Source organism: Mus musculus, chromosome 10, assembly GCF_000001635.26.
Source record: "Mus musculus strain C57BL/6J chromosome 10, GRCm38.p6 C57BL/6J".
NCBI classification, from domain to species: domain Eukaryota; kingdom Metazoa; phylum Chordata; class Mammalia; order Rodentia; family Muridae; genus Mus; species Mus musculus.
In genome coordinates this window covers 29623278-29636797 of record NC_000076.6, presented here as the reverse complement: position 1 = coordinate 29636797, position 13520 = coordinate 29623278, and positions in this window count along the sequence as shown.

Sequence of the window (13520 nt, the reverse complement as noted above, 5' to 3'; positions counted from 1 at the left end):
TGAGCTCACCTATACTTAGTACCAGTCACAGTTAATGTGTTTAAGATAAAGCATTCACCAAGGTTCTGCTTTCCTCAGCACCTTGCTATGGACAAATAAAGAGTGAATTATGGTGACACTGGTGCCTGCACAGAGACACACAAGGCATCCAGCAAAGACAAAGTATTTGATTCCATTGCATTTCCTCTGAGAAACAGAGAGGGAAATATTTCAAAGGCTTCAGAGTCCAACTCAAAAGGAAAAATATTTATCATCATTCAATGCTTCCATCAGAGACTATAATGGATCTCCCAAGATGGTTTCTTATTATAGAAAGGATCCCTAGTCTTTGTGAAACCTGAGAAGAAATGCTAAGAAGAGAAAAACCTGAGAAGAAGCCAGAGAAAGAAGTAGAGGAACGGAATTGGAAATAATCACTTAAACTGGCAACAGATTAGTACTGTGGCTCAGTGCTACTTTGCATGGAGACCGGAATTGGGAATTTTGTTATGTGACTCTCCCTTCCTTCTATTCTTTTTCTCTTTCCCTCCCCTTCTTCTCTTTCTCTGTCCCATAAAGCAATCTACTTATCATAGTGCCCAAACTTGATTAGATTTATAGTTTGTTTATCTGAGAGCTCAATGCTTTATTACATCCAGAAGCCAAAATACGTGCACCTCCACAACCCAGCTGAATAAAACAAACTCATTTTGATCTTTGTGTACAAAGCCATCAGCACTGGTTCAAAGTGTAGTGCAGCCAGTTCTGGGCAGCAGATGGGGAGTTCAGCGCTTCTCCCGGGCCCTTGGTTTCAATTAGGCTGTCTGCCAAGCTGCCCATGTGCCTCCGTGTGCTGAAACATTTCTTTGAGGCAGCTTTTTTAAATTAGGAAATAAAGACTTCCCATGTGATTTGCTATATATACAATTTATGACAATTGATTTTTATAGTTAAAATACGTACATTTTTTACATATTTCTCTTTCTGCAAAACAGCAGCTTTCTAACAAGAGAGGAGAATTAGCAAAATGTAAATACTTATTCATCCTACTCTGAAAGTTACTCAAATATACATTAAAATGATGCTGAGGTCCACTGGGCTTCCAAAATGAATCATTCCTTTGTCTTAAAATGAAAACAAAAAAGGACATTGTAATATAGGAAAATATTTTCTAACTTCTAGGAACTGTAAGGGAGGAAAAATAAGTGTGGCATTAAAAGAAGCGGCAATGAGCTTGAGCTTGGCCTCTTCCTCCAATGGGGAGGGTGTCTCCCTTGCTTCCACTGGCCTGTTATCCTTCTACCTCTAGAACTCTCAAATCCTAACTTCAGTATTGTCAAGAGATATAAAAAATGCCAAAGGTCAGTTTATACTGTTTAGGTATTCTCAAACAGTGGATATCGGAAGTTCATATTTACCACATGTTAATAAACATCTCATCATAGACCACATTACCTAGCAAAAAAATCTATCAACTATTAAAAAGTAATGTCTGCTGCCTCAAACTATTCCTAATATCCCTCTGTTGGTACTTAGAGAAAGGATAGCCAAACCCTCTGAGTACTGGTTGAACAATCCATTCCAGAGGATGTTTAAGACATGTTTGAACTGAAAAATGTATTACTACTTACATCATTTTGCAAATACTCATGAGAGTTTTGTGAAAGTTCCCACTTAGTCCTATATATTCATTGAGTGAGTTCATGAGCATTTCAGCTATAAAGATGTGGGCCTTAAATTTGCCACCACTACACAGTTGTTAACACTGCTATGGTCAAATAGAAAATAACTTGGAACAAACACTATCAAAAGACAGGATGACAACCAGCTTCTACTGACCACTGCTGTTTAAGTGCCCAGGGTGGGCACTAATATGGGTGATCAGGTCTAGTGTCATGCAGGGCCACATACACAGGATACACACATGCACATAGATATAGTTAAGAAAACATCTAGTTCAAATAGATAGTAATAAGACCACACTGTCACATGGTCTTAGTACCATACTATGAGAGCAAATGTGAAATCAGTACATATGGGAGCTGAAGAAGCAGTTAAGACTGATGACTGCTCGTCTAGAGGCTTTGATTCCCAGAACCCAAATAATGGTTTGCAAAACTGTGTAACTCCACCTACACAGGATTCAGAGTTCTCTTCTGGCCTCTGAGGTACATGCTACCATAAACATAAAATAAAAGCATATAAATCATGCATGTATATATGTCTCTTCCTCTGTCCTGTCTCTGTCTCTGTGTCTCTGTGTCTCTCTGTGTCTCTCTGTGTCTCTCTGTGTCTCTGTCTCTCTCTCTTTCTCTCTCTCTCTGTCTCTCTCTCTTTCTCTCTCTCTCTCTGTGTGTGTGTGTGTGTGTGTGTGTGTGTGTGTGTGTGTGAAAACCAGTTTAAGGTAGAATCATTTCAATGTCTGCTGTCAGTGAATATCCCTCTACTTACTTGGAGCAAATTCTTGGGTAATTTTCAGTGACTCCCTGACACCCATGTTTTTCAGTGAATTGTTCTAGGAATTCAGTATATTTGGAAGCAGCAAACCATCATTAAATACCGGAGAATGAATTTCTTAAAGGGGCCTTAATTAGCTGAGGGAGCTCATGCAAACATCAGATGAGCCCTTCTTGCTGTCAAGAACTCAGCTTTTTATCTTGTGCAAACACATCTGCATAAACACATTAGTAATCATGACACTGGAAGACCTGCTTTTAGACTAAAGCATCATACATCTTTATTGGGACTTACTAAAGAAAGAATGGAGGAATCACTCACAGACACATTCTTTTTCTGCAGAATTTAAAATCCAGTTGCCAGCAATTTCTATCTCAAACAAGTGCTAAGTCTCCAGACATCTAACCAATTGCTCTTACTCCCACAATTCTTACCTCCATGTTCTGGCTCAAAATGATTAACACTAATGCTGATGGCACATTCCATAACATCTCACTGAATAATAGCGAAGTAAATTTACCTTCTCCCTTGGCACTTTCACTTTTCTGATTGTAATGTTTCCATGCTACTAGAAGAGAATCCATCATCAATACAAAGTTTGTAAGACCCTCCTGGCTCCTGGTAAGCTGAAGATGGTATAAGATCTGGGCATATTTACATGAAAAAAGATAAGAGGAAAGCGTCATCAAATACTAGCATAAGAGTGTTTTCACTGCACTTTCAGAGCTGCTCAACTTGAGCCTCATAATCAAAATCATGATCTTTTAAATATATGGCTAGGTAATTACAAATCATTGACTGACAGAAAAATTGCTGAAATTAGGCATTATTCTATGGGCATCTTGTGTCACCCTAAGTCTACTGACTCAGATAAATGACAATATCAGTGAAAAACAAGTACTATGAGCTTTCAAAATATTTCTTTTGAACTGAAAGGTTGCACTATTGAGAAATGAATCCTGAAGTTCTCAGCAATTTTCCAAAGCAGTCAAAATCTAAGGAAGGCCAAAATTGCAACCACAAATTCATGTAGCAACTTGGTAGTATCTACTGCATTTTGGATTCTGAGTACCTGTAGAGTATAGAGTAGCTGTTGAGTTAGGCTCACCCACCTAAAGACACAAACCAAGTCACAGCTAAAATCAGTATTTTGCTTTTCCATGAGCCTAGCACCATTGCCAGGATCACGCCTCTGTCTCCAGAGAAATGAATTTTATCACTATTAGAACTCAAAATTATTCCATAAAAATCATTATCTTGATTTTTCTAAATTATTTACACAACTCCTTAACTTTTAGAAATTAACATACATTTTGCAATCTTTTATTTTTAAGATACATTATTTTGAAACAACATAAAATTCTACTTCATTTTCACTAATGGGATTATATTCATTTAATTTTATTAGGTTGCTTATTTATTTATTTATTCATGTCAGTATTTTGCCTACATGTATCTTTGGAGGTCATAAGATGGGATCAAATTCCTGAAACTAAAGTTATAAATGGTTGTGATATACCTGTGAGTGCTAGAACTTGAACTCAGCCCTCTCCAAGAGCAGCAAGAGCTCTTATCCCCTAATCCCACTTTCGAAATTTAACATTACTCCTTAAAGTTACAGTAATGTATAGTTCAGACTGAGTTTAGATACAGTTCAGATTGAGTGTCCCTTACTGTAATTGGTTAAAACCAGATATGCTTCATGTTGTACATCAAACATAGTTTAGTTTGGTAATATTTGTGTCTGTATAATAATATATTTTATGATGAAATGAGAGGCTAAATGTGAAACTCATAAAAGATTCCTATATGTCTTACACATATTGACTGGAGACCATTTACTATAACACTTTTACTGTGCTTCTATTTAAGCACAACGTCACCTGAAATTAGTTAAGGCTTTGCTGCCTACCTCTAGCATGTTGGTGCCTTATATGTTTCAAATTTGAGATTCCTAATCTTTTAGTTCTTGATTTCACATTTTAGATTAAAGACTTTCTATCTGCGGGGTTCAGGGTGAACACTACGTCTAGTATTTAAGCATCTGCTTATTCCTTATGATAGCCTGATAGAAAGGCTATTCTGCTTTTCTCTCAGGAGAGATAGCTGAGGCACACAAGTTTCAGAGCTTGCTGAAAATGAGGTGAGTAAGAAATACAAACCAGGAAAACAAATCTAGAGATTGTCCTTCTTGTTTGTGCTCACGCGTACTCTCTTCTGCCTAACCCTCTTCACTTCCCGACATCACAATACAACATTTATAGTCAGTAATCACAAGGTAATGACATTCACATGTCTGTGTGATTTTTTTTTCCGGCCAATGTTATAGTAGCACAGTCCACCCCACCCTTGAAAAAAATAAACAAAAGAGTTCAATTTGTGTTGCTCATAACGCATTGGGGCATGGTCAAAGTGGTAGCCAACCTCTTAAAAAAAAAAACTGACTCCATCCCCACTGCCAACCCCACCAGGACCATAATGGTGGAGAGCTACACTTCAGCAGCCTTAGCGCAATCTTTAAGAGTTCTCTTTGATGACTTCTTGTCTAGGTTGTTACTTTGGGGTAGAGGAGGTGTCATATAGACCTTCTAAGTCTCTCTTTCTCAACTCCACAGAGAAATTCTTTGAGTTCTTTAGTGTATCTAAATTTTCTTCTTTTCATTCAAAATATTTCATGCATCAAATATTTTCATAAACTCGTTGATCTTAAAAGTAGTATATTTCAGAAAGGACTTTGAACCCTACCATGTTAATAAATAAAGATAAATTAGATTTCTAAATTTACTTTAAAGATCCAACACCACTGTTATATGTGATTAATTTTGATTTTAATTGATTATAATGCCACAGTCTTACCTTGCAAATAGCTGAATGGTGGAAATTTTGTAAGTCTACAAAATTATCGAAACTCTAGTAGCCTTGCCAGTGTCATGTAGATTCATTTTTTGTTTCTTCTTCTTCAAAGCTGGTGGAAGCACATCTATTTTCATACCCTCTTTGTTACAAATAGGCCAAGGTGGTAAGCAATACTTTTATGTGGTATACTGTCATACAGCTGCTCCCTTACAATAGGGCTAATTCCTGGTGAGCCCAGCAAAAGTTAAAAACGCATTGAATAAACTTTCATCATAGCATAGCAAAGCAGTACAGTCTATAGTTTCCACTGCTACCCTCATAAGAGACACATATTTGATGTATAAAATATGAAAGTAAGCTTATAATACATACCTCTTTATTGTTGCTGTTTGTCTATCTCTTGAACAAGCTGTATACTGAATGTCCCCCTCTGGTCTCCACATGTACACTCATTGGGAAATTCACCTGCATACACAGATACACAGATGCACACAGGTGCTCCAACTGTAAACAAAAACAATGACAATGACAACAACAACTCACAAGAAAAAAAAAGGTAGGGAAGAATCTCTCAACTGTGCAAAGAAGAGAAAAATTTCAGAAGAGAAACACAGTCCATGACTCTGTGAACCCTGTGGATTGGCAATCTGAGCCATGATGAATTACATTAGAATGTGGGAAGAGAAATAGCAAGCATTGTTGTGTACCATTCTTCTTTTAACTGCCCTTTGCCATTTCTTTAATGTTTGCTTTATATTAATAGTGACTGATATGGAATAATCAAGAAACTTATGCTATAAATCCAGTGAGAAGACTGCAAAGAATTTAAAGATTTTTGTCTCATATATAATTCTGTCAGATAACTGGAGAGAAGCCAAAGAAATAGGATGAAATTTAAGGAATTCTGCAGTTAAATTTTATGAATTGTGACTTGATGTAGAATTCCTGCTGAAAGAAATTTAAACACACACACAAACACATACACACAAACATAACTCAGCTTATCTTTCAACAAGTGTGAGTTACTAGTGTCACAGAGAAGCAAAATAAATTATCATAATCACCATTACTATCAGGATTCACATGCACGTCCACATGTTTTCATTTGCATTGAGTTAGATGTGTTTAGAGCACATTAAATGTCCTCTGTGTTATGTGGTTTTATCTTATGACTTAAGACAGGAAATATAAGCATAACTAAACAAGAAATGCAGTAGAACATGTCATTCAGAGAAAGACAGAGATCGATAGATGAAAACTAAGTAAACTAACCCCTTTCTATTGTTTATAGGGTGATGGTCGAGAAAAGGGGGAGAGTCATGTCTCTGGTAGGCTCTACACTGGTGGTTATCCACCTGCTCTTCTTAAAGGGATGGTTTGTAGGAAATACTGCCTATATATTATTAGAGAATAATCAGAGAAATTTTTATAAAGTCAGAAAGCTGGATCATTATAGGTCCTGAAAACATAAAAAGGTATTTCTTTCTGCTAGACAGGCTCTAAAATAGAGATTCCATATACTGCAGTTCCTTTTTCATCATTATGGGACAACTCTAGCTTCTTTCAAAGAGGGAATGATATGCTGAAATCAATGGATAAAGAATAATCCTAATTGCACATAGGAAATGCAGCCAGTTCAATATTTTAAATCACAGGGGCAATTTCCTAAACTTGTAATCTTATAAATATTGTAATAGCATTATTTTCTGTAGCTTTGCAATGATCTTGTTTGAAACTCATGATACCTTACCAAAACAAAACCAAAAGTTCAAAAGAGGCCATATTAAAACCATCATGAAGTTATCTTTACATGTACTTATATTTGTCACTAAGAAAGAGAGAGCTTGCAAAATAAAGTTTTAAACTTACTCTCTGTAATTTAATTACTTTTAAGTAATAGAAAAAGCCTATCTCATTCAATATGGTTCTCAAACATTCTATGTTGTAAAGAATAGTTGTGGCAGTTACACTATTGTAATCTTTAGGAATACCCTTGTGTTATTCTGTGTTGTTTACTTTCTTAATTTGCTCTTCGCTGCATGCTTTGCAATAGAACATGTGTTTGTAATTGCACTTAGCAAAATTCACGATCTTAACATTGTACACCAAAGTCAATATGCCTTACTGGCACAAGACGGCCAGTATTCAAACTCTTTCCTAATGCGTGGGGTTTCTTTCTCAATTGACAAAATTGAAAAATATGTATTAGCCAAGAAAAACCACTATCTCAAAGCCATGTTGAAAATTACTCCAACCTGTCAGAGCCAATTGAAATTCTCTTCCCAGCCTAATTCCCAACTTCATTTTGTATGTGAAATAGGAAAAGTTGGATTTGATTATAACCACATGCAGAAGGAGTCAATGAATCACATACATACCTTATATTTCCAATTGAGCATATTTTTATAAAGGATTTTAAAAATCTATTTCTCTTTCTGTGTTGGACATAATCTCACCTGTCCTGAGTAATTACTTACTTGTGTTGTCTGTATGTGGAGTCATTAGTTTTTTGTGTGCTGCATTCCAAAACCCTGAAGCTGGATTGTATCAATTTTACTTTGGAGAGGGAACAAATCTAAAGAGAGACACCTAACATCCAAGACTAAGGGAAATTCAATAATGTGGGATGCTTCTGAGTACCAGTTTAGTTGTCGTATTGTATTTCCATTTGAAGGATCCTTTAAATGTGGTACCCGGTGGCTGATAATCTGTTTCCTAAGGGACAAGATGGAGGCCTCCAATTTTATTACAGAAATAAGTTCATTCATGCAGGGTGAAAATCAGCTTGGTTTTACACCAGAATAAACCATGATTCTGATATAGATGCCTACAGCTAAGGTTGTCCTCAATATGAGCAGAAAGACTGGATGAAAGCTAGCTTGTTAACAACTGATGTAAGACAACATAAATTGCTTGAAAGAACACATACACCCTTAGCAGAATTCAGATAAACAAATAATAAATAAGTAAGTAATGACACCAACTTGGGTACATCAGAATTGATTACTTGGAATAAACAATGTGATTTCCAGCTATAAAATAATCTTAGATTTCACTGCACTTAAAATTTAAGAGACTTATAATGGAGAAAGCAAAAGATGCCCAAAGAAGTCTGAAATAAATACAAGCTTTGTAGCACATCTCATTTCACTATTACTTATTGATTAGGTGTTATAGAATTTTCTAAGGCTTTGATAAACATTTTATATTTTAGCTATGGCAATTGTATTAAGCTATGTCTTAGCAGATAACATATTCCATATAAGCTATGTGTATGTGAATAAAATGCAATCTATTGAATATAAGTTTGAAATGATGAAATGATTTGAGATTCCAGTTTGAAGTGAGGTAATTTTGGTTTCTTATCTGAGAATCTTAGATTTTTCAGTTTTTACAGATGTTAGTGGGTCACATACGAATCCAAGGGAAACCTACCTGTGTGTGTTCACATGCACTCTCTCCCTCGTGTTGGCAATCATGAAAGCACTTGTTCTGAGCTAACACGTGATCATTGCCCTGAAGCTCTGTTCTCCCACATGGAAGACAGCTGCCCTGGAAAGATGCCTGTACCCTCAACAGATCATGAGAGAGCAAATAAATAAGCTGTCGTGTATTAAGCCACTGAGATTTTGATGGTGTGTACTATCTTGAGTGATATAGGAGTCACTAAAAGGCTGTTGATAGATTTAGCCCTTTAATACTCTTTTCTATGAGTAGATATGTCTAGAAATTTGAATCACCTTATATATATACCATTTTGCAAACTTTTCTTTATCACATAATGTATTGTGAACAATTTCTCACACGAGAATTTCGTTTTCTAGAACATTTTAAATAGCTATACAGATTAAATTTATGATCTATTTTACCAAACTGTTAAAGATTCTGAATAATTTTGCTACATAGTTCTTTTCTGGCTTGACTAGTTCAGGTCTGAGTGTCCCTGATGATCCTCCAAGGAACATCCAGAACAGCTCACTTGTATTTTTAAAGATTGTAGTGTGTCTTGCTAAACTACCATTCGGAAAATCTGCCTCATTTTTCCGTTACTATAAAATATACCCTTAATGTCCCAGAGATTTATAATGTCTGAAAACTGAAATTTTGATGTATGAAAACTGTCATGTGTTACTTATCTCTCAGGCTGAGTTACTTGTTCTAAGTGGTTTTAGTTAATGTCTAGTAAACCCAGTTTGCTTCCTGGAAATGCAGACATAGGGATTGCTGGATCTGAGTGTATTTTTATCACTACCCTGAAAATGATAATCTGCAGCATTTGCATATCATTTTATCAGGGGTCTTCAGATTCAGTTTCAAGAATGTGTTCCACTTCATTGCTGGAGATTGGAGTCTGCTTATAATGTCATTTTATTGCTTGCCACTGATATCAATCAATATGTCATTCTGAATTTTTAAAACTATTGCCATGAAGGTATCAGAAGCCAGTTTCTAAGTCCTGGATTACAGTTCAGTGGTGTTTTCCTGATTAATAATTTTTCATTCCTGGCAGAAATGAAAAGAGCAGTCTTGAGAGTACCTTGGGTAACTGAATACCAGCCATTTTGTAGGAGTCATGATCCTCTAGTTTCTACAATTTAGCTGGTGACAGACAGACATAACATTTAAGAATTGTCCTTTCCTAGTGGTTTATAACATTTTATAGAACTATTTACAATAATGTGATTGATTTTATTGGTTAAACTATCCATAGTCTTTTATTTTTCTTTTGCCTACTTTTAAAAGATGGATTAAGTTGTATTAAACTCTTCCTACATAGTTGCACTTTCTTTCATTTCTCTACTTGATTTATCATGGCTTTTCTTTCATCAGTTTTGATGTTCTGTTTGGTTGATGACATTCCATTTGGTAAGACTACATTGTGTTTGGGATCCTTTGGCTGTGGGGGGAAAACACCAGCCATTTGACCAGTACAGTACTAGAATTCTTTCTTGTCTGATAGCAACATTAAAGCTTGAAGTTTCCTTTTTCAAATTTATCTGAATTAAATTTGTTTATTTTAACCTGCTTTTAATTTATTTTAACTTGCTTTGGCTTTAAAAATACAGAATTAATTCGCAAGGACAAATTAATTTGTGAGGCTGGAGAGATGGCTTCATGGTTAAGAACATTTCCGGCTCTTACAGAGTACCTAATTTTGGTTTCCAGAATCCACATTGCTGTTTACAATTGACAATAATTCAATTTCCTGGAGATATTTCTGACCTCTGTGGGCACTGGGCATATATGTGATCCTAAAAACTTACATCTTAAGTACTGGCTTTTACCTGTGCTGAGATAATATTATATTTGAATAGCTAAAGTAAAATAGTTAAACAAAAAAGGAGGAGAAAGAGTTTGAAATAAAGTTTTGTTTTTTTTTTTTTTTTTTTTTTTTTTTTTTTTTTTTTTTTTTTTTTTTTTTCCATTTTTTATTAGGTATTTAGCTCATTTACATTTCCAATGCTATACCAAAAGTCCCCCTTACCCACCCACCCCCACTCCCCTACCCACCCACTCCCCCCCTTTGGCCCTGGCGTTCCCCTGTACCGGGGCACACAAAGTCTGCGTGTCCAATGGGCCTCTCTTTCCAGTGATGGCCGACTAGGCCATCTTTTGATACATATGCAGCTAGAGTCAAGAGCTCAGGGGTACTGGTTAGTTCATAATGTTGTTCCACCTATAGGGTTGAAGATCCCTTTAGCTCCTTGGGTACTTTCTCTAGCTCCTCCATTGGGAGCCCTGTGATCCATCCATTAGCTGACTGTGAGCATCCACTTCTGTGTTTGCTAGGCCCCGGCATAGTCTCACAAGAGACAGCTACATCTGGGTCCTTTCGATAAAATCTTGCTAGTATATGCAATGGTGTCAGCGTTTGGATGCTGATTATGGGGTGGATCCCTGGATATGGCAGTCTCTACATGGTCCATCCTTTCATCTCAGCTCCAAACTTTGTTTCTGTAACTCCTTCCATGGGTGTTTTGTTCCCACTTCTAAGGAGGGGCATAGTGTCCACACTTCAGTCTTCATTTTTCTTGAGTTTCATGTGTTTAGGAAATTGTATCTTATATCGTGGGTATCCTAGGTTTTGGGCTAGTATCCACTTATCAGTGAGTACATATTGTGTGAGTTCCTTTGTGATTGTGTTACCTCACTCAGGATGATGCTCTCCATGTCCATCCATTTGGCTAGGAATTTCATAAATTCATTCTTTTTAATAGCTGAGTAGTACTCCATTGTGTAGATGTACCACATTTTCTGTATCCATTCCTCTGTTGAGGGGCATCTGGGTTCTTTCCAGTTTCTGGCTATTATAAATAAGGCTGCTATGAACATAGTGGAGCATGTGTCCTTCTTACCAGTTGGGGCTTCTTCTGGATATATGCCCAGGAGAGGTATTGCTGGATCCTCCGGTAGTACTATGTCCAATTTTCTGAGGAACCGCCAGACTGATTTCCAGAGTGGTTGTACAAGCCTGCAATCCCACCAACAATGGAGGAGTGTTCCTCTTTCTCCACATCCTCGCCAGCATCTGCTGTCACCTGAATTTTTGATCTTAGCCATTCTCACTGGTGTGAGGTGGAATCTCAGGGTTGTTTTGATTTGCATTTCCCTGATGATTAAGGATGTTGAACATTTTTTCAGGTGCTTCTCTGCCATTCGGTATTCCTCAGGTGAGAATTCTTTGTTCAGTTCTGAGCCCCATTTTTTAAGGGGGTTATTTGATTTTCTGAGGTCCACCTTCTTGAGTTCTTTATATATGTTGGATATTAGTCCCCTATCTGATTTAGGATAGGTAAAGATCCTTTCCCAGTCTGTTGGTGGTCTTTTTGTCTTATAGACAGTGTCTTTTGCCTTGCAGAAACTTTGGAGTTTCATTAGGTCCCATTTGTCAATTCTCGATCTTACAGCACAAGCCATTGCTGTTCTGTTCAGGAATTTTTCCCCTGTGCCCATATCTTCAAGGCTTTTCCCCACTTTCTCCTCTATAAGTTTCAGTGTCTCTGGTTTTATGTGAAGTTCCTTGATCCACTTAGATTTGACCTTAGTACAAGGAGATAAGTATGGATCGATTCGCATTCTTCTACATGATAACAACCAGTTGTGCCAGCACCAATTGTTGAAAATGCTGTCTTTCTTCCACTGGATGGTTTTGGCTCCCTTGTCGAAGATCAAGTGACCATAGGTGTGTGGGTTCATTTCTGGGTCTTCAATTCTATTCCATTGGTCCACTTGTCTGTCTCTATACCAGTACCATGCAGTTTTTATCACAATTGCTCTGTAGTAAAGCTTTAGGTCAGGCATGGTGATTCCACCAGAGGTTCTTTTATCCTTGAGAAGAGTTTTTGCTATCCTCGGTTTTTTGTTATTCCAGATGAATTTGCAAATTGCTCCTTCTAATTCGTTGAAGAATTGAGTTGGAATTTTAATGGGGATTGCATTGAATCTGTAGATTGCTTTTGGCAAGATAGCCATTTTTACAATGTTGGTCCTGCCAATCCATGAGCATGGGAGATCTTTCCATCTTCTGAGATCTTCTTTAATTTCTTTCTTCAGGGACTTGAAGTTTTTATCATACAGATCTTTCACTTCCTTCGTTAGAGTCACGCCGAGATATTTTATATTATTTGTGGCTATTGAGAAGGGTGTTGTTTCCCTAATTTCTTTCTCAGCCTGTTTATTCTTTGTGTAGAGAAAGGCCATTGACTTGTTTGAGTTAATTTTATATCCAGCTACTTCACCGAAGCTGTTTATCAGGTTTAGGAGTTCTCTGTTGGAATTTTTAGGGTCACTTATATATACTATCATATCATCTGCAAAAAGTGATATTTTGACTTCCTCTTTTCCAATTTGTATCCCCTTGATCTCCTTTTGTTGTCGAATTGCTCTGGCTAATACTTCAAGTACTATGTTGAAAAGGTAGGGAGAAAGTGGGCAGCCTTGTCTAGTCCCTGATTTTAGTGGGATTGCTTCCAGCTTCTCTCCATTTACTTTGATGTTGGCTACTGGTTTGCTGTAGATTGCTTTTATCATGTTTAGGTATTGGCCTTGAATTCCTGATCTTTCCAGAACTTTTATCATGAATGGGTGTTGGATCTTGTCAAATGCTTTTTCTGCATCTAACGAGATGATCATGTGGTTTTTGTCTTTGAGTTTGTTTATATAATGGATTACATTGATGGATTTTCGTATATTAAACCATCCCTGCATCCCTGGAATAAAACCTACTT